Consider the following 27,531-nt stretch of genomic DNA (forward strand, 5'->3'; position numbering starts at 1 on the left):
CCCAGATGAGAAACTGAGGCTCAGAGATGCCAAGGGCCTGGGCCTGGGGGGAGGGGTCTCCCGAGTCGGGCTCCTGTGTCACCCTGCCCTGCCCGGTGGGTGAGGCTCCTCTAGCCCATGTGGGATGGGGACCCAGGCCGTGGGAGAGGGGAGCCTGGGCTTCACCCTGCCCTCCTCTCAGCAGCTGCCGTGAAGCTCTGAGCACAGGTCAGCAGTTGGGGTGCTGTGTCCTAACCTGGCTGCTCCCCAGTGAAACACTGAAGAACATGTCAGGTTGTCTTCACATCTACACGGCCACGTGCGGGCAGATTGCCCCCCGCATGGCAGCAAGGACAAGGACGCTTCCCAAGCCCGGAGCTTGGCTTCTTGAGACAGCAGGCAGGGCTCGGGGCCATCCCCAGAAACCCCCCTCAACCTCTGATTCCTGTCTAGCCTGCAATGAAGGAAAGAGAAAGGAACCCGGGTTGGGCAGGGTCAATGAGCTGGGACGGCTCCGTCCAGAAGGGCCTGCAGGAAAGTAATCAGGGATGTGAAAGGGGGCAGACATCCTCAACCCTCCCGAGACGATGGCTAAAGTGGGAATGGGCGTAGTTTGGTGTGGAGATGGAGGGAGAAGGGTCTCATGTGGCTTCTGATTCTTGAGTGTGGGGCCATGCGGGACAGATTTGTGCACCTCCGGAGATTATTCAGTTCCCCGTCCTCAAAATAATCTGCCTTCTGCTGCCCCCCCGCCCCGTTCCCCTTCTAGAGGGTACCGAAGAATGCTAAATTCAGAAGGGCCTAAGCCCTCCCCACTCCTGACTTCACGCAAGACCTAAACAACGTGGGAACGCATCTCATCCTCCAATTCTTATCCTGGTGTCAGAGCTTCGCCCCGGGGGGCACCCGACCATGCACAGCCCCCTCCTCTCTCCTATCTCGGGGAGATAACTGAGTCCAAATGTTTTACGGGTGAGGAACTTGAGACTCAGAGTGCAAAACCACTCAGGGCTTCATTACCACTCAAAATAGACCCCAGCTTTTCCAGCCCCAAACCAGTGCCGTCTGCGTTCCTAAATGCCAGCAGCATCTCCTTTGTCTGGTGGCTTAAGGACCAGGCTTCTGAGAGCGGGGCCTCAGCATCTGATCTGAACAGACTCAATTTTGTCTTAGGTCACGTCTCGAAGGCATTCACTCCCCCGTCTCCCTCTCCCGGGGCCGCACCTGGCACCGCCTCCTGGGCACAGCGCTGGTTTGCGTGGGGAACGTGTTTTACAAGTCTGGAAGGCAGTTGAGGAGCAGGAAGGGGGTGTTTCCAGGTGACCCCGGCAGGATAGCCTGCTGGATTCCTGAGAGCTGGAAAGGGAGCCTGAGCAGACATTTGTCCAGCAGCCTTCCCTGAAGACTTCACTGCCTCCACTCCTCCTAACAAACTAACCCCGGCAAGAAAGAACTGCCCCAGGGTCTGCCTCCCACCGGTTCTGATCACCCTACATCCACCCCTGAGCTGGTCCAGCAGGTCCCCACCCCTGAGCTGGCCCTGTAGGGAACCCTCCTGCCCTTTGGTTTGTCCAGCAGGTCCCACCCCTGAGCTGGCCCTGTAGGTAACCCCCCTGCCCCTTGGCTGGTCCAGCAGGGCATGCCTCTCTGCCTGAGCACCCAGCCTGGCTGAGTGTCTTTGCGGTGTACAGCCCCACCTACTGCCTTTGGAGAGAGGCCCTACGTGCTAAAGCTGACCCAGCCTTCTGGAAAGGGAATAGACACAGCGGCTGTTCCTGCGGAGGGAAGGGGGGGTGTTTCTACCCTGGCCAGCCAGCTTCCCGACCAAGACCCCATCTGCTTTGCTGTGACATCTCAGCCCGGGAATATGTCCCAGCCAGCTCCCCAAGGAGGGGGGCTGCCTTCCCTGTGTTCCAGGAATGAGAGAGCTTCCTAATTTAGTCTGTATTTGCCTGAGATAGATTTTTAATTAAATAAAGTAAGAGCCTGATTAGAACCTGCAGAAGATATGAGAGCAGAATCAGATGGTATTCCAGCAAAATTGCAAAGCAAACACTTTGCCTGGAACAGAGGGAGACCCCTGGGGGTCTTCCATCAAAGCACCAAGTGAGGAGGGCAAATATGAGAGATTATAGAGCCAACAGATGTGCATTGTTAAAATATGCATCCGCCAGCAGCCTGCTTGGAGAAGCCAGAGGGCCAGCTCACAGGGCCCCTGGTGCTCCAGGGAGGACATGGGGACCCAGCCCCAGCGGCCAAGCCTTGAGTCACAGACACATTAATTAGCCTTGTATTTCCAGCTCTCGGATGCAATCAGGCAAGGAGCAACTTGGAGCTGAGCATTTACTATCCTGGGAGGCAGCGGGAGGGAGCTAGGGGACCAGGAGAGGAAGAGGGGGAAGGGGCAGAGCCAGGCAAAGACACCGCAGCCCCGGCCCAGGTTAAGGGCCAGGCTGCATTCCCTCTGCGGCACGGAGGCCCACACCTTAACTCCGGCCAGGTCGAGACAGGCATCTTTCCACCTGCAGAACTTCTCAAGAACGGCAGGCTTGGAGGCCACTGTCATGGTCCTGCCATTAACCAGCTGTGTGATCTTGGCCCAGTTGCTCAACCTCTCAGGGCCTCAGTTCCTCATCTGTAGCATGAACGTGGTGATGAGTAAGATGCTCCCTAAGAACCGCCGGGCTCCCAGGAAGCCACGACTTCTGCAATAAGGAGTCCAGCTTGCGGCACCAACTAGTTTAGGAAAATGCCCTCCCCCCGCACCACCACTGGAACCAGAATTCATGGGGGTGACTGAGGCCCAGAAGGGAATGGAGTGTTTTGTGCACCATCCCACTCTGAGGACCTCTCAAAGTCCTGCCCAGCCCTGGAACTCTGGACTTGGCTGTATGTCTTAACCCCAGAGCCCGCCCTCTGTATGCAGCTTCCAGGCAGGGACTCAGCTTAGCTGGACGTCATAGGACCCCCACAGACATGTGCAGAGCTGCGCTGTAGGCGGAAGAGCACGGGCTGGAAGCAGGACACCTACATGCAGCTTACTCGCTGTGTGACCTTGGGCCACGTCCTTAGCGCTCCCAGGGGGCCTCTGGTCCAACTCTCTATAACCAGCACTTAGGATAGGGTAGGTCCTTAATAATTGTTGGAGGGTTTTTTTTTTTTAATAAATGAATGAATGAGTGAGTGAATGAAGTTTCTCATCCCTCATCTATAAAATGAGGACAATAAAAATACAAATCTCCCAGAATTGCTGTGAGCCCCAAACTAACACACACATACCCCAACACTAAAGTGCCACACACTTTAAAGCTACGTGCACGCACACCCATGCACCTGCAGACAACTCCTTCTCCCACCTGCAGGAACCCCAGGGTTGACAATACGTAAGGATGAGTCTGCATTTGATCTTTCTAGCTGCCTGAAAATTTGAGAAGCGAGGAGTCAGAGGACCCAGGACAGGAAGGCAATGGGAGGCAAGGTTTTGATCCACAAATATTTCCTGGGCACTGATTAGGTGCCAAGCACTGACCCAGTCATATGGGATTTATTGGTCAGCAAAAGAGAAAAGCAGCCCTGCCCTGGTGGAGTTTGTGTTCTAGCAGTGAGAGGCGGGGGGGGGGGGGGGGGGTGTAGAGAGAGAGAATGAGAGCCAATAAGTAATCCACAGATTAAACAGGTGCATTGTGTGGGTCCGTAGGACATCGGGTGGTAATGATCGCTGTGAAACAGGGAAAGCAGAGCAGAGTGAGGGGGCTCGAAGGAGGCAGGGAGGATGGTGGATGGCGGCTTAATTATTAAAAAGGGTGTTCTCCTAGTCTTCCTCCCATCTCCCTCGTCTTCCCAGCCCGTTCTAATATTAACTCTGCTGTCTGGTGGCTCCCATTAGAAACAAGGCTTTCTAAATCAACATGAATTATTTAATGATGGAGACGAAGTCAATTCAAATAAAAAGAGCATCTTTAAAGTGATGTCAAGCTCCAGACACTGAAGGGGCAAACAGAGAGGGTCCGGATGGGTCCTTGAGTCTTCAGAGCCCCCACCCTGCATCTCTTCTCCGGGGCAGCTGAGTGGCACAGGCCCCCCGAACCCCCTGTACTGGAAGCAACCCCCCCGCCAGTGCCCCATCCTCTCACCCTCCGGGTAGGTGGGTCCAGGGAGAGACAGTGATAACCTGGGTCGTCCAGCCGACATGCAGCCTGAGAGCCTTTAAAAGCCCCCCCTCCAAAAATAAAAAAATAAAAATAAAATAAAATTTAAAAAATAAAAGGGCCCCCCCAGAAACAGGCAGCAAGAAACCCAGCGGCAGTCACCCCGTCGGGAAGGAACAGACCACGCTGCTCTTCAGGGGCCTGGAAGGTGCGTCCACGAAGCAAACCCTGGGCCAGGGCCGAGGGGTACTCCGGAGCCTCTGAGGCTCTGTCAGCCCCTGCTCCAGCCCCCTCTCCGCCCACCACCACCCCCCCGCCCCGGGATGAGCACTGGCTGGGGCTCCCTCCACCGCTCACACTCCATGCCTTCCCTCCTGCGCACTGCTGCCACTGGCTCCCCTGTCGGGGTTCATCTTGGACATCACCGCCTCCAGGAAGCCCTCCCTGAACCCCACACAGCCTGGCTGTCCCACTCTGCTCCCTTAGGCTTCCGTCAACACCACAGTCACAACACAACACTTTATACTGAAAGTAACCGTTTGCGTGTCTGTCTCCCCCACGGGGTCTCCGGGCACCCCCCAGCCTAGAACAGCCTGTGGGCACATGCTCGGTGCTCGGTAGAGCTCGTCATGTAACTGTAGCAGCAGGGCTGCAGCAAAACCCCGAGGACAGGCGACAACTGGGTCATATTGTGCCGTATTATGTTGTGTCTAGAGGGGCGACACGGCATCAGGGTAAGAGCCCAGGCTCCAAAAGCCAGACTGCCTCTCCTGGACACCTGGCTGTGTCACTTTACAAGCACATGACCCTGGACAAACGAGTCACCTAACCGTTCTGCCTCAGTTTCCTCATATGTAAAATGGGGGAGCAGTCCTACCTGCCCTCTTAGGCTTATAGGGAGGATTTAGCAGGACAGCTGATGTAGGACATTTCTCAAAACAGCACCCGGTAAGCAGCAAGGCACAGACGCTCCAGCTGTTGCTAGGGTTCCTCCTGTGATGGTGATTACTGTTACTTGTGCCGCGCTAGGCAGCACCAGCAAACAACTGTTCCTTCCTGGGGGCTCAGGCCCGTGTCCTGGGAAAGCCTTGCCATCCAGCACGCGAGGCCAAAAGACGCGATCCCTGCAGGCCCCTCCGGCTCGCACGCCTGGGAAGACGAGTAGAATTGATTTCCTTATCTCCTTATTAAGCGTGTTTTGCCTGGGCCCCGGCCTGGTCGTAGGTGCCGTATCTCATTTGTGCTGTGTGCCTGCTTCCTGCCACATTCATTACCCTGCAATCACCCCCAAAAAGGGGCAGCAAACAAACCAGAGATGGGAGAGAGGAGCAAAGCAAGCATCTTTATCTCCTGCGGTTCCAGATGGGCGCCGGCGTCTGAGCTATTGTGCGCCTCGGGCCCACCCCCGGCCCCCACCCCTGCAGCCAGCTCCTTCCTGCTCCCCCCGCCCCACCATTCCGCCCTTCTGGGGGGTACCCAGGCCAGCATTTCCCTGGGGGCCGGAAGCAGAGTCCCCTCCTCCGTGTCTCTTGGACCACTGCACTCCCCTCCTGATCTAACTGGGTGCCTACCTGCTTGGGCAGGTGACAAGGTGAGCCGCAGGGCATTGAGTCACCATAAGGTGACTAATAGTCTCTGCCTTCTAGATTATATTATAATATAATATAATTATACTAGATTGTATTGAGGGTCGTTAGCCATATGCCCCCCTGAGTAGCTGCCCGTGGCTGTTGTCGGCGGCAAGTGGAAGCTGGCGGGGGGGCAGGGATGGAGGGTCTCTCTGGAGGTCCCTGTGGCCACTGGGTCGAGTACCCTGACTTCAGAGCTAGGCCCTCCCCCATGCCGTCCCCCCCCCCACCCTAGCATTCTCCCTGGTTCTCTAATCTGCCACAGAAAGGAACGCCCCCACCCCCACCTGCCATCTCCCTGTTCTTCATTTCAACCTCAGTGTCAGAACAACTTGGAAGGCTCCAGAGCGTTTGCGGGTCCGTCAGGGATGGAGGCAAACTCAGTGCTCCCCTCTCGGCCTGTAGGCAGGAAGTGGGGAGACCTGCTGCAAGGGACACTCAGCTCTGCCTTACCCTACCCAGACTCAGCCAATGAGAAGGGAGCTAACTGGCCTAATCAAGCATCCTTGGTGGGGTGGCCCTGATGCCCAACACTGCCCTGGGCTGGACGCAGCATCCCAAATGGCCAACCCAGGGCCAGCAGCCCCCCGCCAGCTGCCAGCATCTCTTGCTTTCAACACCAGCACAAGCAAAGGCAGGGAGATTCTGTAGGATCCCACTGGGTCTGCTGTTCCCGGCCCCCACCACCCCATGTGTGGTTCTGCTGACCCCTCAGGGACCCCATCACTACATGACTGGGGCTCCCCAGGCAGCCCCGCACCCCTGAATGGTGCCACCATCACACTCAGGGCACTGGCACTTCTCCGGGTCTAAGCAGGACAGGGCCATCACCTGAGGTGGAAAGACGTGCATCATTGCCCCAGTTCTCCCCCAGGGCAGGCCGGGATCCTGGCCATGAGACCCGGGATGATGGTGTGTAACCATCTCTGGACCCTGACCTCTCCGGGAAGGACGTGCAGATCCACACCACGGTTTGACTGTGATCCCCCTTCATCTGATGGTGGTTTGGGGGTCGCGTCAGAGGGACACTTGCCCCATTGATCCCTGGCCCCCCCCGCAGCAAAGAGAATCTGTTCGTCCACCGATTTAACCCTGGGAGATGCTGAGCAGCCTCCACTGGCCAGCAAACTGGAGCAGGAGCCCAGCCCATGGAGATGTGCACAAGCCGTCTCTCACCATCCCTGCCAGGCAGGCCTTGATCCTCTGGCATCCCCCGTGGGCCATTCGGTGTGGAACCAGCAGCTTTGGGGCTTCCTGGGATGCTAGAGCCACTTTCCTGTAGCTTTCAGGGTTGGCTGCCTTGAGAGGGCCCTCGACTCCTCTGCCATCACGGGGCCACGTCCTCTGGCTTGGGCTCAGCTTCCAACAGCCCTGCATGCCTGGAAACGCTCGGGCAAGAGCCCACTTCTGTCCAGGTGCCGGAGTCCTCCGCCAGGGAGCCAGGCCGGCCAAGTACAAGGCTCCCTCCCTGTTCACGCATCAATCTTATCCACACACAGACACCTTACCTCAAGGACAAATGCACCGGTGCGCACGCACACACACGCACACACGCTATTCAGAGCACGGCCGAATCATGATGGAAAGGCACGAGGGCACTCAGTCAAGAGAATCTGTCACTGTTGGGAAGTGGACAAATCTTGGTAACTCAAAAGTATTGACCCTCCCTGCGTGTCAGGCCCAGGAATGAATGTAGTAGGTGGAGCATGATAGCCACAGCGTGAGGCCCTGCTTCGCTATTGATTCCTCCTAATGAAAAACGAAATGCAAGGGGGAAGAGAGTCACAGTGAAGGAGAGGGGGGGCCGGGACCAGCGGGTCCCACCAGGAAGGACTCACCTTCCTCCTGACTCCTGGCTCCGGGGCACCGTGGGGGTGACACCCGGACTGTGGCCCAAGCCGGCCCTGGGAAAGCCCGGCCTGGCTGAGCTGGCCAGGGAGACCTCCAAGGGTAAAAATAGCTCACCACGTCTCCGCTCCGACCTCAGCCGGGCCTGAGACGAGAGTTTCATGGCAAATTATGGATTTAAAACTAGCAATGAATCTCCATTACAGCATGAAATGAGAAAGGAAAACACCACTAAATGAAAGCCTTCCCAGGCAGCCAACGGGCCAAGGGAGGGGTGGAGTTTGAGCAGGGCATGTAGAGCCCCAGTTGCAGGCCCAAAGCAGACTCACAGGAGCAGGCCCAGAAAGGAGGTCCCGGGGGGTGCGGGCAGAGGCAGGAGCTCCAGGGAGACCCCTGCTATCCTAGGGAAGTGGAGGACACCGCGGGGGCAGAGGCCCGGCTGCCAGCACTTCTCTGCAGAACAAAGAAGCACAGCTGCCTCAGGAGGGGGGGACAGCCAGAGCTTTGTGATTTGGGGGCCGTGCTGGGATGAGACCCAGCCGGTAGGTCCAGCCGGCAAGGGGCATTTCGGGAGCCCTGACCCACTGCTGGGTAGCCCACGCACAGGCCTGTAGGCACCTGCTCACCGTCTCTCACCATCCCTGCCAGGCAGGCCCTAAATCTCCTTTCATAGATGAGAAAGCTCACGCACAAAGAGACCCATTAACTTGCCCAAGGTCATGCAACAAGAAAGAAAAAGGGCTAGAATCTGGATGCCAGTCTCTCCAGCTCCAAAATTCTTGCCCTTTCTGCTAAGCCATGCCCTTCCCCTCTTCCAAGTCCGGCTCCAACTTCCTGCCACCTGACTCCTCGCCTTAAGATCATGGACCTCTAGGACACAGGTCTCTTTCCAGCCCCATGGAACTCCAGGAGCCCTGTCTGAGCCATCAGACCGTCCTAGGGCCCTCTGACTCAGCGAGGAGGTGAAGACTTCCTGGCACCCGCCACCCTCACCTCCACAGATGCACCTTGGAAGCCGGGGCCCCTAGACCCCCAACATCCATTTTCCATCCCATTAAGTCTCATTATCAGAGGACTGCCCAGCGCTTCTTGGCCCACTGCTCTGGGCCTCGACATTACTCTGTCTGCACAGAGGAGGTTTTTCTAGGTGGGAGCATCATAGGCACCCAGAAGCCCACACATGTGCTCCCATTTCACAAAAGTAAGTAGCTGAGCCCCACAACCCAAGAACGCTGGCTTCCAAAAGAGTGTCACATTTTCACAAGTTGATCAAGGTGTTTGTAAATGTTTATAGAAAGGGGGAACTTTCCATATGTAAATATGTCAGGAACTGTGTTAGCAGCTGAAAAATCACCCGGTGCCTGCTGTGAGCATCATTGCAGCCGCAGTGATATGAGGCAAGAAACAGAGGAGCAAGCCAATGGCCACACAGCCATCTCGTCGGAAGAGCTGATAGGGTGGCCCCACCCAAATGCATCACTTCCTCTCCACTCTGCTCGCTTCCTCTCTGTTGACACACATTCCCTAGGATGATGGACCTCATTTTGCAGATGGCTCAACCGCCATCAAAAAAGAAAAGGAAAAGAAACATGTTACAGGCTACACAACGCATGGAAAGAAAGAAGAGTCTTCTCCACGTCTATAAGACAGAAAGTGGGGCTCTAATGAAGGGTCACCTGGGACAACCCTGGCCCTCCTCCAGCCCCAGCCCCCAAATACCAAGTTGGTCTGGACAACGGTTCTGCGGAGGATGGAAACCTAACCTTGATTTAGAGAACCAGAGCTGGAAGGAATCCACCAGTCGAGGGTCCTTCCTTGGTTCCATTTTGCAGCGCGGATCTGTACACCTTCTGTGTGCCAAGTGCTGTCGAATATCCATCAGCGTGTGGCCCGATAGACTAACAGAATAAAACCTCCTGCCTTTGTGGGACACATGTTCCAGCAGAGGGAATTAGACAAACATTTCAATGATGCGATCGTCTCTTAGAAGGTGGTAGAGCAGAGAGTATGGAGTGGAGTTTCTTAAGGAGAAGACAAGTTGAGCCATCAGGGTAGACCTCCCAGAAGAAGTGAACTTTTTTTCATCTTTCCCTTTGTTTTTTAACTGCTTTCTTGAGGTGTAACTTACATATCATTAAGCTCCAATCATTTTGAGTGTATGGCTCAATGATGGTTAGTAAATTTATGGAGTTGTGTGACCACCGCAATCTTTGGCCATTTCCATCAGCCGATAAAGATCCCTTGTCAATCCCTGTTCCACCCTCAGTCCTTAGGAACCCCTGATCCTCCTTCTGTCTCTATGGATTTGCCTTTTCTGGACATTTCATATGAACAGAATCATACAATATGTGGTCTTTCCGTCTGGCTCCTTTCACTCAGCATAGTACTTTTGAGATTTGCCCCTGCGGTAGCAGGTATCAGTAGTTCATCACCTTTTCTTGCTTTTTATTGATAAACATTCTGTTTACCCATTCATCACTTGATGGACCTTTGGATGGTTCCAGTCGTCAGGCTGTCGTGAATAATGCTACTATGAACATTCATATACAAGTCTATGTGTGGGTATATGTTTTCATTTTTCATTTTTTTCTTTTTTTGAAAGAGAGGGGTTGGGGAAACAGGCAGAGGGAGAGAAATTTCAAGCAGATTTCCTGCTGTGCGTGGAGCCCAATAGGGGAGCTGTCTCAAAACCCTGAGATCATACTCTGAAGTCTCATGACCCTGAAATCATAATCTAAGCCAAAATCAAGAGTCGGCCACTTAACTGACTGAGCCATGCAGGCGCCATTTTTTATGGGTAGATTCCTAGGAGTGGAACAACTGGCTCATGTAGAAAGGTTATGCTTAACTTTTTAAGAAAGTGCCAAACTCTTTTCCAAAATGGCTGTGTCATCTTATTCCATTCTCACCGACAATTTATGAGAGTTCCAGTCTCTCTATATCCTCACCAACTCCTGTTACTCTTTGGCTGTTCTATTATGGTAATCCTAGTGAGTTTCGAGTGGTATCCCATTGTGGTTTTGATTGCCTTCTCCTAGTGACTAATTATGTTGAGCATCCTTTGATGTGATAATTATCAATTTCTTTATGATTTATTTATTTGTTTGTTTGTTTGTTTGTTTGTTTATTTGAGAGAGAGAGCACATGCACAAGCAGGGGAAGGGCAGTGGGAGAAGGAGAGAGAAAATCTTAAGCAGATTCCACACCCAGCATGGAGCCTGATGTGGGGCTCGGTCCCAGGATCCTGACATCACCACCTGAGCCAAAACCAAGTGACCGACGCTTAACTGACTGAGCCATCCAGGCACCCAATAATTATCAATTTTTATCTTCTTCAGTGAAATGTCTATCCAGACCTTTTGCCCATTCTTAAATTGGATCATTTGTCTTATTGTGTTAGAAGAGTTCTTTATATCTTCTGGGTATAAGTCTTTTATCAGATATATAATTTGCACATATTTTCTTCCGGTTTGTGGCTTCTTTCTTCATTTTCTTAAGGGTGCCTTTTGAAGCACAAAAACCTTTAATCACAATCAAGTCTAATTTCATAGGGTTTTTGTTCTATTTGAATTGTGCTTTTGATATTATATCTCAGGGCACCTGGGTGGCACAGTCGATTAAGTGGCCATTCTTAGTTTTGGCTCAGCTTGTGATCTCAGGGTCATGAGATTGATCCCTGTGTGTCAGGCTCCTTGCTCAGCAGGGAGTCTGCTTCTTATGACTCTCTCTCCTTCTGCCCCTCAATTTCTGCTTTCTCTCTCTCTCTCTCTCTCTTAAATAAATAAATAAGTCTTTAAGATATCTAAGAACTTTGTCTAATCAAGGGCACAAAGATTTATTCCTTTATTTTCTTCTATAAGTTCTACAGTTTTAGCTCTAACATTTAGTCTGTGATTCATTTTAAATTAATTTCTGTGTAATTTGTGACATAAGGACCTAAATTCATCATTTTCTCATACAGCTATCTGGTTGTATCTCAGAATCATTTGATGAAAAAATTTTCCTTTCCTCCACTGAATTGCCTTAACATCTTCATCAAATATCAACTGACCAAAACTGTAACGGCTTATTTCTGAACTCTCAATTCTGATACATTGACCTATAAGTCTCTTCTTCATTCCAGTACTACACTGACTTAATTACTATAGCTTTATAGCAAGTTTTGAAATCAGGAAAAGTAACTGCTCCAATCTTACTCTTTTTCAAAATGATTGTAGCTAATTTGACTCCCTTGCATTTCCATTTAAATCCTAGGATCAATTTATCAAAATGGTTGCTGAAATTTTGATACAAATTGGGTTGAAGCTATAGACCAATTTGAGGAGAACTGTCACATTAATAATATTGAATCCCCTAATCTATGAACATGGGATGCCTCTCCATTTATTTAGATCATTAAGTTTTCCCAATAATTTTTGTAGTTTTCAGTGCATGCTCTGTACTTTTTAAAAATTTATTCCTAAGTATTTTACTCTTTGTGATGCTACTATGAATGAAATGGTTTCCTTAATTTCTTTTTCAGACAATTCAGACAATTTTTCAGACAATTAGACATTGCTAATATATAGAAACACAACTGATATTTATATATGGAGCTTGGATCCTGTAACCTTCCTATAGCCACAGTTTTAGATTTTAATAGTTTTTGTGAATTCATTAAGATTTTCTGCATATAGGATTATCTTGTCTGAGAGTAAAGATAGTTTTACTTTTTTTCCAATCTGACCCCTTTTTCCCCTTGTTGTATGACTAGAACTTCCAGTACAGAGTTGAATAGAAGTGGTGAGAGTAGACATCCTGGCTTTACTTCCAGTCTCTTTCACCATAAGGTATCCTATTTGTAAATTTTACATAGATGCCCTATATCAAGTTAAGGAAGTTTACATCTCTTCCTACTTTGTTGAGAGCTTTTACCATGAATGATACTATGTTTTATAAAATGCTCTTACTGCATCTATTGTGATGATCGTGCGGTTTTTGCTCTTTATTCTATCGATGTAGTATATTACATTAATTGATTTTCAGTTATCAAACCAAGCTTGCATTTCCAGGATAAATTTCAGTCATGTTGTATAATCTTTTTCATATATTGCTGGCTTCAGTTTGCTAATTTTTGGTTGAGGGCTTTTCATCTGTATTCATAATGGACAATGGTCTGCAGTTTTCTTTTCTTGTGATGTCTTTGTCTGGCTTTAGTGTCAGGGCAATACTGGTCTTATAGAATGAATTGGGAAGTGTTCCTTCCTCCTCTGTATTCTGGAACGTTTTGTGAAGGATTGATATTATATCTTTTTTAAACATTTGATAGTATTTATCATTTCTTTACTTGATTTACTACTTAGGTTTTCCATGTAGAAGGTGGCTTCTTTTTAAAGATTTGATTTATTCATTTGAAAAAGACTGTATGTGTGCACATGAGCGGGGATGGGGAAGGATAGAGGGAGAGGGAGAAGGAGAAGCAGACTCCTGGCTGAGTGGGAAGCCCAATGCAGGGCTCAATCCCAGGATCCTGAGATCATGACCTGAGCTGAAGTCAGATGCTTAATTGATTAACTCACCCAGGTGCCTCTAGAAGGTAACTTTTTGAACAAAGATTTGAAGAGGTGAAGGAGTTAGCTATGACTCTTATAACAAAATCCTCATATTAAGTACAAAAGCAGTCACTGAAGGTTGGGTTAAATAGAGGAGTGGATGATCCAAGCTCTATTTTTAATGACTGCTGGATTGAGTACAAATTACAAGAGGACTGGGGTGGTGGTGGGGGAACCTGTTAAGAAGCTCTTGCAGTAATACAGGTGAAAGCTGAGGGGACTCAGACCAGAATGGTGGTAGTGGAGGTAGTAGGCAGCAGGTGAGAGAAAAAGAGAGATGTCTAGCAGTGCCAAGGTTTCTGGTGTGGTGTCCTTCAGCCCCATAAACTTGGATGCAAACATCTGAATGTAGATGTGCATTTCTGTGTGATGTTTCACATTCTCATAGGAGTCAGTACTCTCCCCAAAGCTTAATAACTAATATAGACCAACTTATTTATTTTTAGGAAACTATGGCCCAGAAGGGCTGTGTTACTTCCCCAAGGCCACTCAGCTAACTAGCAGCAAAACTAGGTGCTTTTTTCACTGCCTTGCATAGGAGAATGTGTGATCATATCCCCCCACCCAGTCTAATGGGACCCCCCTCTCCCCTGCCTACGAGCACCTGGGGTGAGAGGACAGGTGTGCTCAGATGGCCTCTCTTCTATTTCTAGCTTCTAGTGCCCCCCTGCCTCCCAGACCTGCGTGGTCCTCCTCGTGCCCACGCCTGCCTTCACACTCACCTCCCCATCTTTCCTATTGCCCTTCGTCCGTCTGGGGTCCATGGGCTCTGAAACCTCCCCAGGCAGATGTGGGAGGAAGCCTTGCTGCCATCTGCAGCTCCCTTTGTCACACAGAATGGTAGAAAAGCAGCAGCTTATCTGTGGAGGAGAATGAGGGCCCTTGGCTTTTATCTGTGTGGAATCTTATCTAAACAGGCTCAGGTAGCAAGAGCGAGAGAGAAAAATAATTAAGGGAAAGGCAGGTGAAACGCTGACATTATTATTACTTAAGTGCTGCAAAGCTTTTAGTTCTTGTTTTTATACCAGTGACACCCAGTGAGGGGAAATCAGCTCAGCCCATTATCTGAGCCACACACCCGCTCACCCCACCTCCCTGCCACCTATAAATCTTATTCAACGGCTTCCATTGGCAAGACAGAAAAATAATTAAGGCGAAGGTGGGTGAAATGTTGATGTTATTACTGTAAAGCAACAGCCTGTTTAGTTTCTACACCAATGAAATGCAACCGAGGGAAATCACTTTTCAAGATTACCTTCCTGAGATGCAAATCCGAGAGCCTGAATCTGGGCTCAGAGGAGGCGGGCGCCAAACCAGGCAACATTTTCAAGTCTGTGGCAGTCTCTCCGGGGCTCTTAAGCTCACAATTTACCTTTTGACTGCATCCTATTTTCTCTCAAATCCTTTATTTCTCACTTATTTATTGACTAGAGACACAGTACCAAAAGGAAAAAAGAGAGAGAGACAGAGTGGTTCTCCAACTGCTGGTCTTAAAAATCCATCGCAGGAGATGGCTCTCTGGAGAGAGGATTTCAGCACTCTCTGTGAACCCGTGCTTAATTGAATCACTTTACTCCAAGGTGTGTCCACCGGCTTCTTCTGATTGCCACTGGACAGGGGAGTTGGCCCATCTTATCTGCCCAGACAGGTGGGCTAGAGGAGCTATGGGCAGCACTCCTGGGGCAGGCGTCTAGGCCTCACACACAAGACCAGCTTGGGACTCTGTCTTCCCTATAATCGTGTTGCTCCCACAATGTGTGTCGAGTGCATTCCCTATGCTAGGGGCACCCTAGGGTCTACCAAAGAACGAGGGACTGATAGAGTGGACGGGGGTGGCATGAATCCCTCAACCCAGCTTCTCAAGAGGCAGCTGTCAATAGGCAGGCCAGGTCACACACACACAGACGTGTCTGCTTAGCTCCCAGAGTATCTGCAGAGTTTTTGAAATTCTTTGCCAACATTTTAAGATTCTGAAGGGTTTTGTATTAAAAATTCAGATTTCTGGCTTCTCTTGCAAAGACCTGGCAATATCAGGCCCATTTGCCTAGTGTGGCAATAATGGATTGGAAGCTCCCATCAGTGTGATGTGGCTCACTGATCCTCACTCAGCCACTCGGTGCATTCACATTACATTGAAATCTGCTGTCCCCATTGAAATCTGCTGTGGACCTGCCTTGAGGGAACTCGCAGTGTGCACCTGGCCCGAAAGCAGAAATGGAAGCAGGACAAGGACAGGAAGGGAGGCTGAAGGCCAGCAGCACCCAATCTGCCAACAAAGTCACCAAGGTAGGCTGGAAGGAGGGTTTTAGGTGAAGTTTGAAGCATGAATGGAATTTGGACAAATTCACCAATTTGTCATAGATGAGTGGACACATGTTCCTTCCCTGCTAATGGCTGCTCTATTTTAAGGAGCCCAGTACTTATGCCTGAGCTCTCTCCTGCCACTCACCGCCTGGTGTAAAAACACTCTGTATGGAGCGTGGCACATAAATGGGACCTGTGACCAGCTGGAGCTGGAGCTGGAGAATTTGCTCAGCAGGCAGTGAATTAAGTAAAATTACACTCACATTTCCTGACATGGTTGGGGAGTGGCGTTTCCCTCATTAATCTTGTATTTTGGTTAATAGAGTTATCAGATCAACATCATACCATGTCAGCACTGAAAAATATAAGAATGCATTAAAAACATATCCCATTTTCCAACTGAAGCTAATATGAGTCTCTGGAATACCTTGTGGCCAGCCTCGTTTGACCCAAAATAGTCTTTGGTTCTAGGTTTTTCATGCTGCCCTGTATAATAGGGTCTCTGAGGACTCCCAGCGGAGCCTCTAGAGCTACACTGTCTGATACAGCAGCCGCCAGCCACAATGGCTATTTGATTTTAATTTCAAGTTAATTAAGTTCAAATAAAACTAAAAATATAGCTCCTCAGTCACACTAGCCTCACTTCAAGTGCTCAATAGCCATATGTGGCCTTGGGAAAGCTGGTTTAAGTGGGACTCAGGCATTCCTGGGTCCTCTCACCAAATCCCATCTTTTCATACTCCAACAACCCAACAGCATCCAAGGTTCAAAGGCTTGGACCTGGAAATGTAGAGGTTGGTTTCCCATAAGAACTAGCAATATCATAATGCAGTCACTGAGTGGAAGCTTCTCAGTAATTCATTCGCTCCTTTATTCAGCAAATCTGTATTCAATTCCTACTCGGTGTAGAAGTGTCAGGTACAAAGGGGAGATGCAGAAATAGTAAAGCATCATCTCTACCCTCTAGGAGTTTGTGGCCACAGGAAGGAGAAAACATATAAACCACTTAACTGTCATATGAGGCAGAATGAAAGAAATGTTTGAATACATAAGCAAAATACAGAGAAAGTGTTCATTTCAACTGAGAAAATCTGGGAAGACTTCACAAGGGAAGTGGTTCCTGAACTCTTCCTTGAAACAATCAGTAAGATTTTAGTAGAAGGAGGACGAAAAAATAGTCATCATGGCACAAGCAAAAGCACAGAGACATCAAAGAACAGCACACTCTGAATGAAGAGCCAGGGCTCAGGGGTGATGGGAGTGGGTGAGGAAGGAATGGAGTGGGTGAGGAAGTGATGGAGTGGATGAATGGAAGCGATAGAGTAGATGAGCAGAAATGATGGAGTGGATAAGGAAGTGATGGAGTGCGTGAATGGAAGTGAGGGAGTGCATGAGTGGAAATGATGGAGAAGACGATTAGAAGTGATGGAGTGGATAAGGAAGTGATGGGGTTGGTGAGGAAGTGATGGAGTGGACGGATGAGGAAGTAATGAAGTGGATGAGGAAGTGACGGAGTGGGTGAGGAAGTGATGGAGTACATGAATGGAAGTGATGGAGAAGACAAGTAGAAGTGATAGAGTGACTGAGGAAGTGATGGAGTGGGTGAATGGAAGTGATGGAGTGACTGAGGAAGTGATGGAGTGGGTGAGTGGAAGTGATGGAGTGGCTGAGGAAGTGTAATGGGAGGCGGAGCTCCCCGTCAAAGGGCTCGAACTTTGGTTAGGAGCAGTGGAAACCATCGTAGGTGTTTGACTAAGTTGGTCTCCTGACCGGATGGCCCTGGAAAAGAGCAGCAGGTGCATGGGGCGTGGGTCTGAAGGAGGAAAGTGCCGGCTAGGTTAGTGGAACAACCCCAGTTTGATGAAGCCCTTGCTGGAGACAGGAAAGGGGAAGAGCTGGGGCGAAGAGGCATCCCCAGGGGTGCTCAGCCATGGGACTCGCACCCCATTCAGTTCAACAATGATTCTAGCAGCAAAGATCCCGTGATGCGTGATGCCTAAGAATGCACAGGTTCTTTAGTAATCCAGAAGTTTCCATCCCTCAAGGTCCCAAACCTTTCTGATAATTGGTGTTTGCTGAAGGCCCACCGGGGGCGGCCGTGCGAGGCAGGGACCTCCACCTGGGACCTAGGTGGGAGAGTGCAGGCCGCAGGAGCCCCGTGACCTGAGTGCCAGCTCCGCCCCCACAGAGCCACCACCTCCGGCCCCTGAGCCATGCGTTTCCTCAAAGTCTCCGAAATCACGAACTCATGAGAGGGTTGGAGGGATGAAAATCACTGGTGCGAGGTCGCCTGCGCCAGGCCAGCCCCTTCCCCCTGTGTCAGTGGCACTCAGCGTGCCCCGGAGACTATTAGCACCTCTCTGGGAATATTTAACTGAAAACAATTTCTAGTTGGGATCTGTTATAATTACTAATTAGATCTGATTATAATTATCTCTCGCTGCCATCCCTTACCTGACACACAGGATAGCACAAGGCCTGGCGACAATTAGCAGTGAGCCTTTCCGGATACACTGGCTGATTAGGAACACAATTGCAGGGTCGTGGGGAAGAGCCTAGCTTATTAAGGGAGGCTGCTGTTTACCAAGGAATGTTGTGATCAAATTAGATTAAAATTAATGAGGGGGAAACTCAGAGTGTGGAAATGTGCATTTTTTCCCTCAACTCTCTCCTTTTTTGTCTCAGCTGGTGACATCATTTGGGGGGAGAAGCTGAACTCCCCTTTGTGGTCCCTATCTTCCCCCTACCTCGGGCTTTTGGGGGCCAGATGGCCACCCCGCCTCCTGCCCCCTTCTGCTCACCAGCCCGGTCCAGCCCCGGTCTGATTAAGAGATTTGGGGCAAGTGGCCCGAACTCTCTGAGCCTCAGCTTCCTCGTCTGTAAAATGGGGAAAACACTTGTCTGTGAGCCAGACACCCGCCCCGGGTACCGGCAGGCCTCTGGTGGTTGGGGCGGGCTGCGTGCACAACAGGGGTCTACGGGCTCTGGGAGCCAGAGACCACGGGCTTAGTCATCTGGAACCTTCTGGGCTCAGCCCCAGGCTTGGCTCACAGAAAGTGCTGGTAACTGCAGGAGGAGCTTCACTAGACCCCCATCCAGCACCAGTGCAGGAGACCCCCCCCCCCCGCCCCCAAGCACGGCAGGCCCCTCATGGAGAAGAGATGGCACCCCAGGTGCAGCCGCCCTGTCCCTGGGCACTCGCACAGGTGCCCTCTGGTAACGTCCCCATCAGAGGGGTCCACCCAAAGAAAGGTAACGTGGGTGCCAGCATGAGATAGGTCTGGTGGCTGCGGGCTCGGGCTCTAAGGAGATCCAAATGATTTGTTTCAAACCCCCTGCACCCCTTTGACGTGCTACATGCTCTGGGGGAGCCAGCAGAGATGCTGGGCAACAGAAGTGGGGAGGAGGGGACCTGCACACTCACATGCACACACACACGCCCCCCAAACAAGTCCTTAAGCCCAGGCACATGCAAAGTACGTTCCCCTATATGAAGTATGCTAATTTATGCAGCTGCTCTGGCTGAGTATTTGACCTGCTGTCTGAAAGGATTCTCAGAGGGATCCAGGAGCACATTTTCCTCTGCCATTGCCCCCACTTGAGTACACCCAGCTCCCCCTACGGCTTGGTTCCCTCCCCAGCAGGTCCCGCCCACCCTCCTGGGCCTCCAAGAAGCCCTTCAAGATGATCATAGCACTGAAACTGGGGCGGCTGGTGGGGGGGGGGGGCTGGCCCCAGCTTCTGGGGGGCCAGAGATAAGTTTCTGGGACTTAGGATCTGTGTCTGTCCCAGTCAGCCGAGCCCTGCTTCACAAGCCCCGACTCCCAGCCTAGCACACCTGGCATGGAGTCTTCCTGTTCTTCATGAGTCTTCATGTCACCCCAGCTTTTCTGGGGGCTTCTGTTCAGGGTTCTGACCTGGTGAAAGAGAAAACCAGGACTAATGATGTACTCTATGTTGGCTAATTGAATTTAAATCAAAAGAAAGAAAGAAAGAAAGCCCGGGGCCAGCCTCAATGCTTTGCAACCTACCCTGGATTTAACCTCCTTGTCCAGGAATCGTCACTCTACCCGACCTCCTTAGAGGTCCTCCCTCCTGTTGCCTCCATCAAACCCACCTCTCCCTCTGAACTTGGCCAAAGACTTGGATTCCCACGTACATGAGAAGTGAGCCGGCCAGGAGCCACGGTGGCAGAGAAGACACTGGACTCCTAGTCAGATTCCTAGGCCATACCCCCATGTGCCTCTCTGACCCTCAGTGTCTTCTTCTCTAAGAATTCAGAATACCTGCCCTGCCAGGCTTCACAGCTATCGCCACGAGGAGGAGGAAGGTGTACGGGAAAGCCTGTCACGAACCGCACGGTGCCTCACCGTGGTCGGCGCACAGGCCCCTTGGAGATGTGGTTGGCCATTTCTGCAAAATCTGTTCCCGTCATCTATTGCTGGGTAACAAATCACCCCGCACTCAAGGGCTTTCGATATCGGGTATCACTTATTAGCTCTCACAGTGTCTGCAGGTCAAGGAGCTAAAACCAGTTCAGCAGGATGGTGGCTGCAGGATGGTGCACGTCTTGCACAAATGCTTGGGATTCCAAAGTGCATGTCCAGCCCCCGCTGGCCAACGCACTGGAAGTGTACTGCTGCCCCCCAGGGCGCCCAGAGCAGCGTGAGGCCTCGGCCCATCTGCCCCTTTGTTAGCCATCTGCGTGTGGGAGCCCCTACCCTTCCTCCCCCCACCACACTCACAGCCTGCCTGCCGGCTCCCCACCCCCCCACCCCAGCGCTGGTGTCTCGTGGCCAGAATCCACGTGTGGCATCCTCTGAGCCCACTCCACCCCTGCCCCGTGGGGAGTTGCTCCCTCTCTGGGGGCCGGAGGGCAGGGCAAGGGCAGCAGACATCTTTCCTGCCCCTGCCGAGCTCTGGGGAGCCAGGGATTTAAGACCAGCAAACAGGAGGTCAGTTTGCCAAGATCCGGAATCCAAATGTGGCTTTGACTGACTCCGGCCGGGCTGGCGTCTGCCTCTTGGCACTCGGGATTCTCGGATTCTGGCACACTCACGGGGACTGAGCACACTCCGAACATTGGGCCACGGGGCATCAGAACTGGAAAGGCCTTGGGGACCCACTGATGCAGAACCAGAGGCCCTGGGCGGGAAGTGTGTGACTTAACGCACTCCGGCCTCCAGCCTCAGTGACCCTCCCCCCACCCCACCCCACCCCATGCCCTCCCTGGCCTCAGTGACCCCCTGCATGCCCTCCGCTCACTCCTCTTCTCCCAACGCTGGGCACGCATGACCATCTCTCACCTTCCGCTGCAGCAGATTCCTGTCCCTCAATGCCTTCCACGCATGCTGCAGAGGCCTGTGAGCGCTCCCCGGGCCTCAGCTTTGCTGGGGCTCCCCAGGTCCCTCCTGGGTTCCCAGGCACCCTGCATCTCCCCATGGCAGCACCTGCGTTGTGTGGGGCCCTCCCCCACCTGGACTCTATGTCCCCTGCAGTCAGGGTCCGGGTGCCCTTGCTGTCTGCACCCAGCGCCTAGCATGGGCCCAACAGAGAGCAGCGCTCAGTAAAGCTGGTGCAACAGATGAATGAGCATCGCAGTCGCCGCAGGCTCAGGCAGCTTTACCTTCAGCAGCCACCGTCCAGTGTGCTCAGGGGTCCAAGGACAGAGGAGCCACTGGAGGACCTGCCAGGCAGGGTTTCCATCCAGCGCTCCTTCCCTGGCCCCGCGCGTTCCCAGCAAGGGAGCAGAGCCCTCCCCTCCCACCGCCAAGTCAGTTCATGGTTTCTCATCTGATGATTGGACATAGTAACTGCCTATGTAAATGGGCTGTTATGAAAATCCGAGGGGTGGGGGTGGGGGCTGCGGGTCAACCTGTTTCCCAGGCGGTGAACTTCTGGAGGGAAGTCAGAAGCCGCCTCCCTGAGCCAGTGGTGGGCTGGAGGTGGCCTGCGCTGCCCGTGAGAGCCGACGGTGCATTCCCTCCTGACTCTGCCATCGGCGGCACGTTGGTAGCTTGAAATCCGCCGTCATGGGAGGGTTCACACTGTAGAAATTGCTGAACACTCCAATCAGGGTTTTGTTTGGTGGTGTGTTGGCTTTGGAGAGTTGGTTTGCTGGCACGCCGTTGCCCTAGACCCTCCCCTGACTTAAGCTGAGTCCTTCGGCAAGGCAAGTCGTTGTACCCGTCTCCGTCCCTGTTTCCAGCTAGAAAATAGGAACACGTATCCCTGGCTGTTGTCCCCACTATTCAGAAAGGCTGTTGGAAGTGAATGGAAGCACCCTGAGCTCTTTAGCAGAACCAGGCTGGAGAACTCCCGAGTGTGAGCCATCATTCCCGGTGATTAATGGCCTTTATTATCATCACCCTTCGTTGTAAAATAAGCCAGAGTAGTGACTAAGCAGTGACTCACAACTGGAACTGTGCCCAGACTGGAGAGACAAGGCTTGTGCCCAGCAGCCTCCAGGGAGCTGGCCAGGGCATGGCCTCCACCAGGGCACCCTTGAATCAGGCCACAGGGCCACCCTGGAGAACTGGACCAACAGGGCGGGGCCCCCGGGAGGCCTGACCTCTGACCCAGGCTCTCCCCGTAACTCACAGGTCAACTCAGGCTTCTCCCTGGGAGCCCCCAGGGATTGCCAAGCAGCTGGAATAAGACCCTGTATGCAAAAGCTATTGGGAGTGTGAAGTGCTCACCTAATGCCAAAGGGACCATGGGGCGCAGAGGGGGCCTCTAACCAGAGCCTGAGAGCTGCTCGTGTCCTGCTGGGATGGAGGCCCCTCTGCAGATGGAAGAACTCTTCCCCCACCACGCAGTGGGGAGCATTCATATTAAGCACCTACCATGCACCCTCGCTGTCCTAGGCATTAAGGATACAACAGTGAACAAAACAGGAAAAGTCACTGTTCTCACAGAGCCTCCACCAGGGGAAGGAGACAGACAACAAACAAATAATTTTATAATGTCTGGGTGCCATAAAGCAACACATAGCAAGGTGAGGAGGTGGAGAGGGGTGCTGCGGAGGTGCAGTTTTATCTGCATACCTGGGGAGGGCCTCTTTGAGTAAGTACCATATAGCCAAAGATCCAAAGAGACAGAGAGAGAGTGAACCAAGCAAAAATTGAGAGAAGGAACATTCCAGATGTGGAGCATAGGACATGCAAAGGCCCTGGGGCAGGAGTGTTTGTGTAATTCTCCAGAAACAGCAAAGAGGTCTGTGTAGCTGGTGCAGAGTAAATAGAGGAGAGACTGATGAAAATTAGGTCAGAGGGAACAAGGGGCCAGACCTTACTGGATCTTGCAGACCACAGTAAGGGCTTCAGATTTTGCTTGATTCAGATAGGAAACCGCCAGAAGCTTTGAGCAGAGGAGAAGGCTATGAAAAGGACTTCCCAGGGGAAGGGGTGGGGCAAGAATGATTGCAGGAAACAGATTCAGAAGCTGCTGACAAGTCCAGGTTTTAGGTCGTGGTGACCTGCCAGGTAGCAGCAGCACAGATATGAGGAGCGATGAGATCTGTGCGTGTTTACGCGAGGGGAGCCACGGCAAATGGGGTGTGAGAGGCAGAACTAGTCAAGGGCACATCTGCGTGTCCGGCCTGAGCTGATGAGAGGTCAGGACTAGCAGAACCCCAGTGTCCTGAGCAGAGGGCACCCACACGGGCTCTGGGGGGGAGCGGGTGTGCTCTCCAAGCTCCCCTCCTGCCCCGTGGTCCTGACTGCCTCCCGTCCACCCCTCAACTTTGGGAACCACAGGTCTGAGGGCACGCACAGGGTCACCTCATTGCTGAGGCACTGCCGCCAGGCTCCGAGGAGGAAAGGCCAGACAGAAGCAGTGGTGCAGGCCCTTGGAGAACCGAGTCTGCTCTGGGAGGTGACCTACAAACATACGAGATGATCCCATAAGGAGACTTGGCCAGCAAGAGTAAGTGGGATGGGGAGGGCCGTGGTCAGTCAGGGGAAGCTTTGGGGATGAAGCAGAACTTGGGTCTGGAGGATAAACCACTCTGGGGTCACCCAGGGAAGGCAGAGAGGCCCTGGAGGCAGGAGGAAGTGTTCATAGAAAGGACCTCTGGTGGGTCAGAGGGCAAGAGAAGCTGCGCCAGGTGACAGAGGGCCTTGAAGTCGGGCTCCATTCTGCAGACGGGGGAAGCCACTGTGAGGACAGAGAAGAGCCCGTGTGCAGGCCCACCCCTGAGCTGTCCCCCTCCATCTGCTTCATTCCCCTCTGCCTTCCCACAGCCCCTCCCAGCCCCCAGCCCCCAGCCCAGCCCAGGGTCTGAACAGCAGAGCTGGGTCCTGCCTGGAGGACAGAAGCTAAGGGGGACCAACCAAGGGAACAGCACTCCCCCACCCCCGAATTGGTCAGTGCACAGCCTGGCCACCCTGGCTGAGCCTTGCCCCTTCTAGGCACTAGCTCAGAGCCTGCAGGAGCCTCTGCTCACCTGGCTTCTCCCTGCCCCGTCATCTCAGGGGGCCCCTGGCCTGATTAACGTGTGTCATCGCACCAAGAACTTGATGAATGGCCTCGGGAATGGCTGCCCATCTCTATCCATAGGGCCTCTGGAGCCCATTTATCTTCCCTTGGCAGCCTGCTCCCACTCCAGTGCTCACGTCCCCTAGGACATTTCTAGGCCTGAACGTGCCCCAGGTGGGTGCCAAGAGCCTGAGGGGCCAGCCTACATTTTGTCCCTACCAGGGACAGGAAAGCGGGGCAGCTTCCCTCTCTGGAGAAGCAGTTGAAGCAGGACCAAGGTTGGGGGGAGGCACAAAATTTAAGGGGACATCAAAAAACTCAGGGATCTAGATAATATTTTAGTGTAAAAATGTCCAAAATCAGCATCAATGCCAAAGAAATCCTTAATTTCTGAATAAAATATCAAATTACCACATAGAGGCGGGACCAGTAACAGCAGCAGCGGAGCCAGCCTGCAGCCTGAGGCCAGAGGAGAAATGCAGGCCCCAATACACATGATCCTACGTCATTTTTTTAATCGTTAATTTTCTCATTAGAACATTCCAGCGCTTGAAAAAAATATTGAAACATTGAAAAGTCGGCTTCTTAAAACACGCAATATTATTTTCAGCCTCAATACTTCATTTACAACAGAGCTGGTCGTTCTCCTTTCCCGGCTTCGATGGGAGCAAAGGCATCGATAATATGGTCTTGCCCTCTCTGCTTATTTCATTTTCACTTGAGCGAGTTGCCGTGTTTGATCACCTCCCTCCACCAGGTGATCACCTTAAATCATTTTAAATGGATCTCAGCTTCAAAATCCTGTCTTTACTTAAAATCGTGATAGTTGGCTCACCATGGATCTTTCTGCATTCATTCGGATATTTTTTAGAAATTTTTATTCAACTATTATCTATCTCCATGATGCAGGTTTGAGTGGGGGGCCAGTGGCAGGAGGCGCGCCCTTACGTTTTGTACCCGGTCCGGATTTGGAGGAGAGGTGTGGGAACCCCACAAGGTCCCAGGACCCAGGGCTGGAGGGCGGAGCCATAGGAGCAGGCCAGCTCTGGGTGGGGAGTGACACCCGGCGCTTGTCTCCGCTGGGCCAGCGGGGGCTGGGTGAGTGCACGGTGTGCATGGCTGCACCCAGGGTGCTGAGGGGAAACTATCGAGCTCAACCTCATCACACAAACTCCCGATGGGTGACGTTGGGCAGCTCTGATCGCTGAGGGGCTCTTCCCTTCGGAGTCCAGGAGGGCTCCCGGGGTCCCCGCAGCCTTGCCCACCTTGCCGAGTTACAGCGAGGTGCAGGGTACGTAACCCAGGGGGAGATGCTGTGCAGCAGTGGGTGCGAGCGGCCACCCCTGCCAGCCACCCAGAGTACCCCACAGGCCACCGCCCTTCAGGTCACTCGGTGAAGCATCAGAAAGCGCCGCTTCGGGTGGAGCTTGATTCCCGCACCGCCTCTCCCTGGTCCTTCCCTCCTGGAAGACCAGCTGCTTCTCCTGCCCGCAGGCCTCTCCCTTAGTGCTAGGCCACTGGCTCCCCGCCAAGGCTCTGGGGTCGCATCTTGACATCTCCCCCCACCCCGCCCCGAGAGTCACAAAGGCAGGGAGGAGCTGGGGGTTCGGAGCAGGTGAGAAGACCAAATCTGGCCCTGTTCACGGCACCCACCTGGCACAAGGCACCCACCTCCGAGCCCCCTGCAGCATCTGGATGTTCCACCATTAACTGCTGTCGGAGGCACAAACCATTTGTAAAGAAAAGGCCCTTTCAGAGCCAATTGATCAAAGTTTGATGGGAAGCTGTAGAAATTGCCTGGTGGTTGCTTCCCCTCCAACAGCAAGAGCCAGGCTGGGAGCAGAGGCGGGTTGCCTGATGGGAAATGCGTAGGCTCGCCCTCCCCTGCGTCCTGCCCCTGTACTCCCCTTCCCCCCCCTCCCCTCCAAGTAGAAACACCTCTTGGAGAACTGGATGGACAGAGGCTAATTGGGAGCAGGGAAGAAACTGCAGGGAAACTAATAAGCAAGTGTGTAAGTGGACGTGAGCTGAGATGGGCTTTGAGAAGCCATCAGGCCTGTCTCCCTGCCTCAGGGTCATGTCTCCACGTCACACTCAACTCATCCCTGACCTGGGAAGGTGGGGTGCGGGGGGGCACTTTGGATGAAGAGACCAGATCTCTCCCCTGGCTGTGTCTCTAATGCCAATAATTTTCCCTGACATCTAACCTCAGTCCCTCCTGCTGCAGCGTGAGCCCATCCTCCCCTTCAATGACCTCTCTCCATGTATCATGGCCTCTGCTACAGGATATCCATCTGTAAGCTGTTCTTGTACTTGGTAAGTCCTGTGGAAACAGGCAAACAAGTAGGGAGAGCCATTTGGCTCATTGAAGACAAGAAATTAAAAGTCTGGATTCTGAAATCATCCTTTCTGGAAAAAAAAAAAAAAATCTGTACCGCCGCACACCCAGAGGCAATAACTTGCTGTTTTGCCCGGAGCGCATCACTCACCTTCTCTGGGCTGGCTCGTATATCAGTCAAGTAAGGGAGGTGGGTGGGATCCAACAGCTCTGAGGGCCTCCCACCCTGACAGCCTCCTCCTGGCCCACCTGAGACACCTGGGCCTTGACTCCCGGGGGGATGGATGTGAGCAGGTGCTCCTGATACGGCCTCCGTACCTGCAGGCCTTGGCTGGAGAGCCAAACAACACAGGAGCCCAACAGCTGAGCTGAGCAGGAAACCACGTGGCAGCCTTTAGCCAGAGTCCTATGGCCTCGAATTAGTCCTCAGCAGCCTTGTAGGAAGAGAGGCCTTTCTTTTCTCCCGTAGAGAAATGAGAGAAGTGTCAAAGTGCCCTCATTCACCCACACTTAGCCCCATCCCCTGGGGCACCTGGGTGCTCAGGGGTTGAGCATCTGCCTTCGGCCCAGGGCGTGATCCTGGAGTCCTGGGATCGAGTCCTTTATGGGGCTCCCTGCAGGAGCCTGCTTCTCCCTCTGCCTGTGTCTCTGCCTCTCTGTGTGTGTATCTCATGAATAAATAAATAAAATCTTAAAAAAGAATTTTTTTTAAAGAGCCCCATCCCCATTCTGTGACAGACCACACCCTCCTCCTATGTTTTTCTAAGATTTTATTTATTTATTTATTTGAGAGACAGAGAAGCAGGCAGAGGGAGAGGGAGAAGCAGGCTCCCCTCGGAGCAGAGAGCACAATGCCAGGCTCGATCCCACCACCCCTGGGATCATGACCTGGGCCAAAGGGAGACACCCAACCAGCTGAGCCACCCAGACATCCCCTAACCCCTCTTCCTTCCTAAATCCCCTCCCTGGGAAGGTGGGTTGTGAATTATTCAGCCTTCTGCACCCCCTGCTTCCTAAAAAGCAAGTGACCATCCCTGCCTTACCTCTGACTCCAGAGGTCTTCCCGTCTGACCACAAGGACTATTCCTGACTTTGCCCACCCTCTTGGAAACCCCCAAACTGGGCAGCCCAGGTGGCTCAGCAGTTTAGCGCCACCTTTGGCCCAGGGCATGATCCTGGAGTCCCCGGGATGCATGGAGCCTGCTTCTCCCTCTGCC

The 27,531-nt window shown here is 52.4% G+C and overlaps 1 protein-coding gene and 1 long non-coding RNA gene across 6 annotated transcripts in view; one reads left to right on the forward strand and one right to left on the reverse strand.

The window, feature by feature from the left end:
* Positions 1-26,630, reverse strand: part of LOC140594678 (uncharacterized) — a 61,735-nt gene extending 35,105 nt beyond the window's left edge. The window contains exon 1 of the long non-coding RNA XR_011995771.1: positions 26,466-26,630. This is a non-coding gene — a long non-coding RNA (uncharacterized lncRNA). The remainder of the gene's footprint in view (positions 1-26,465) is intronic.
* The window catches only part of KIRREL3 (kirre like nephrin family adhesion molecule 3), a 547,594-nt gene that overhangs the window by 454,871 nt on the left and 65,192 nt on the right, over positions 1-27,531 (forward strand). The window lies entirely within an intron of this gene.

The sequence above is a fragment of the Vulpes vulpes genome, chromosome 12 (assembly GCF_048418805.1).
Source record: "Vulpes vulpes isolate BD-2025 chromosome 12, VulVul3, whole genome shotgun sequence".
Taxonomy (NCBI): domain Eukaryota; kingdom Metazoa; phylum Chordata; class Mammalia; order Carnivora; family Canidae; genus Vulpes; species Vulpes vulpes.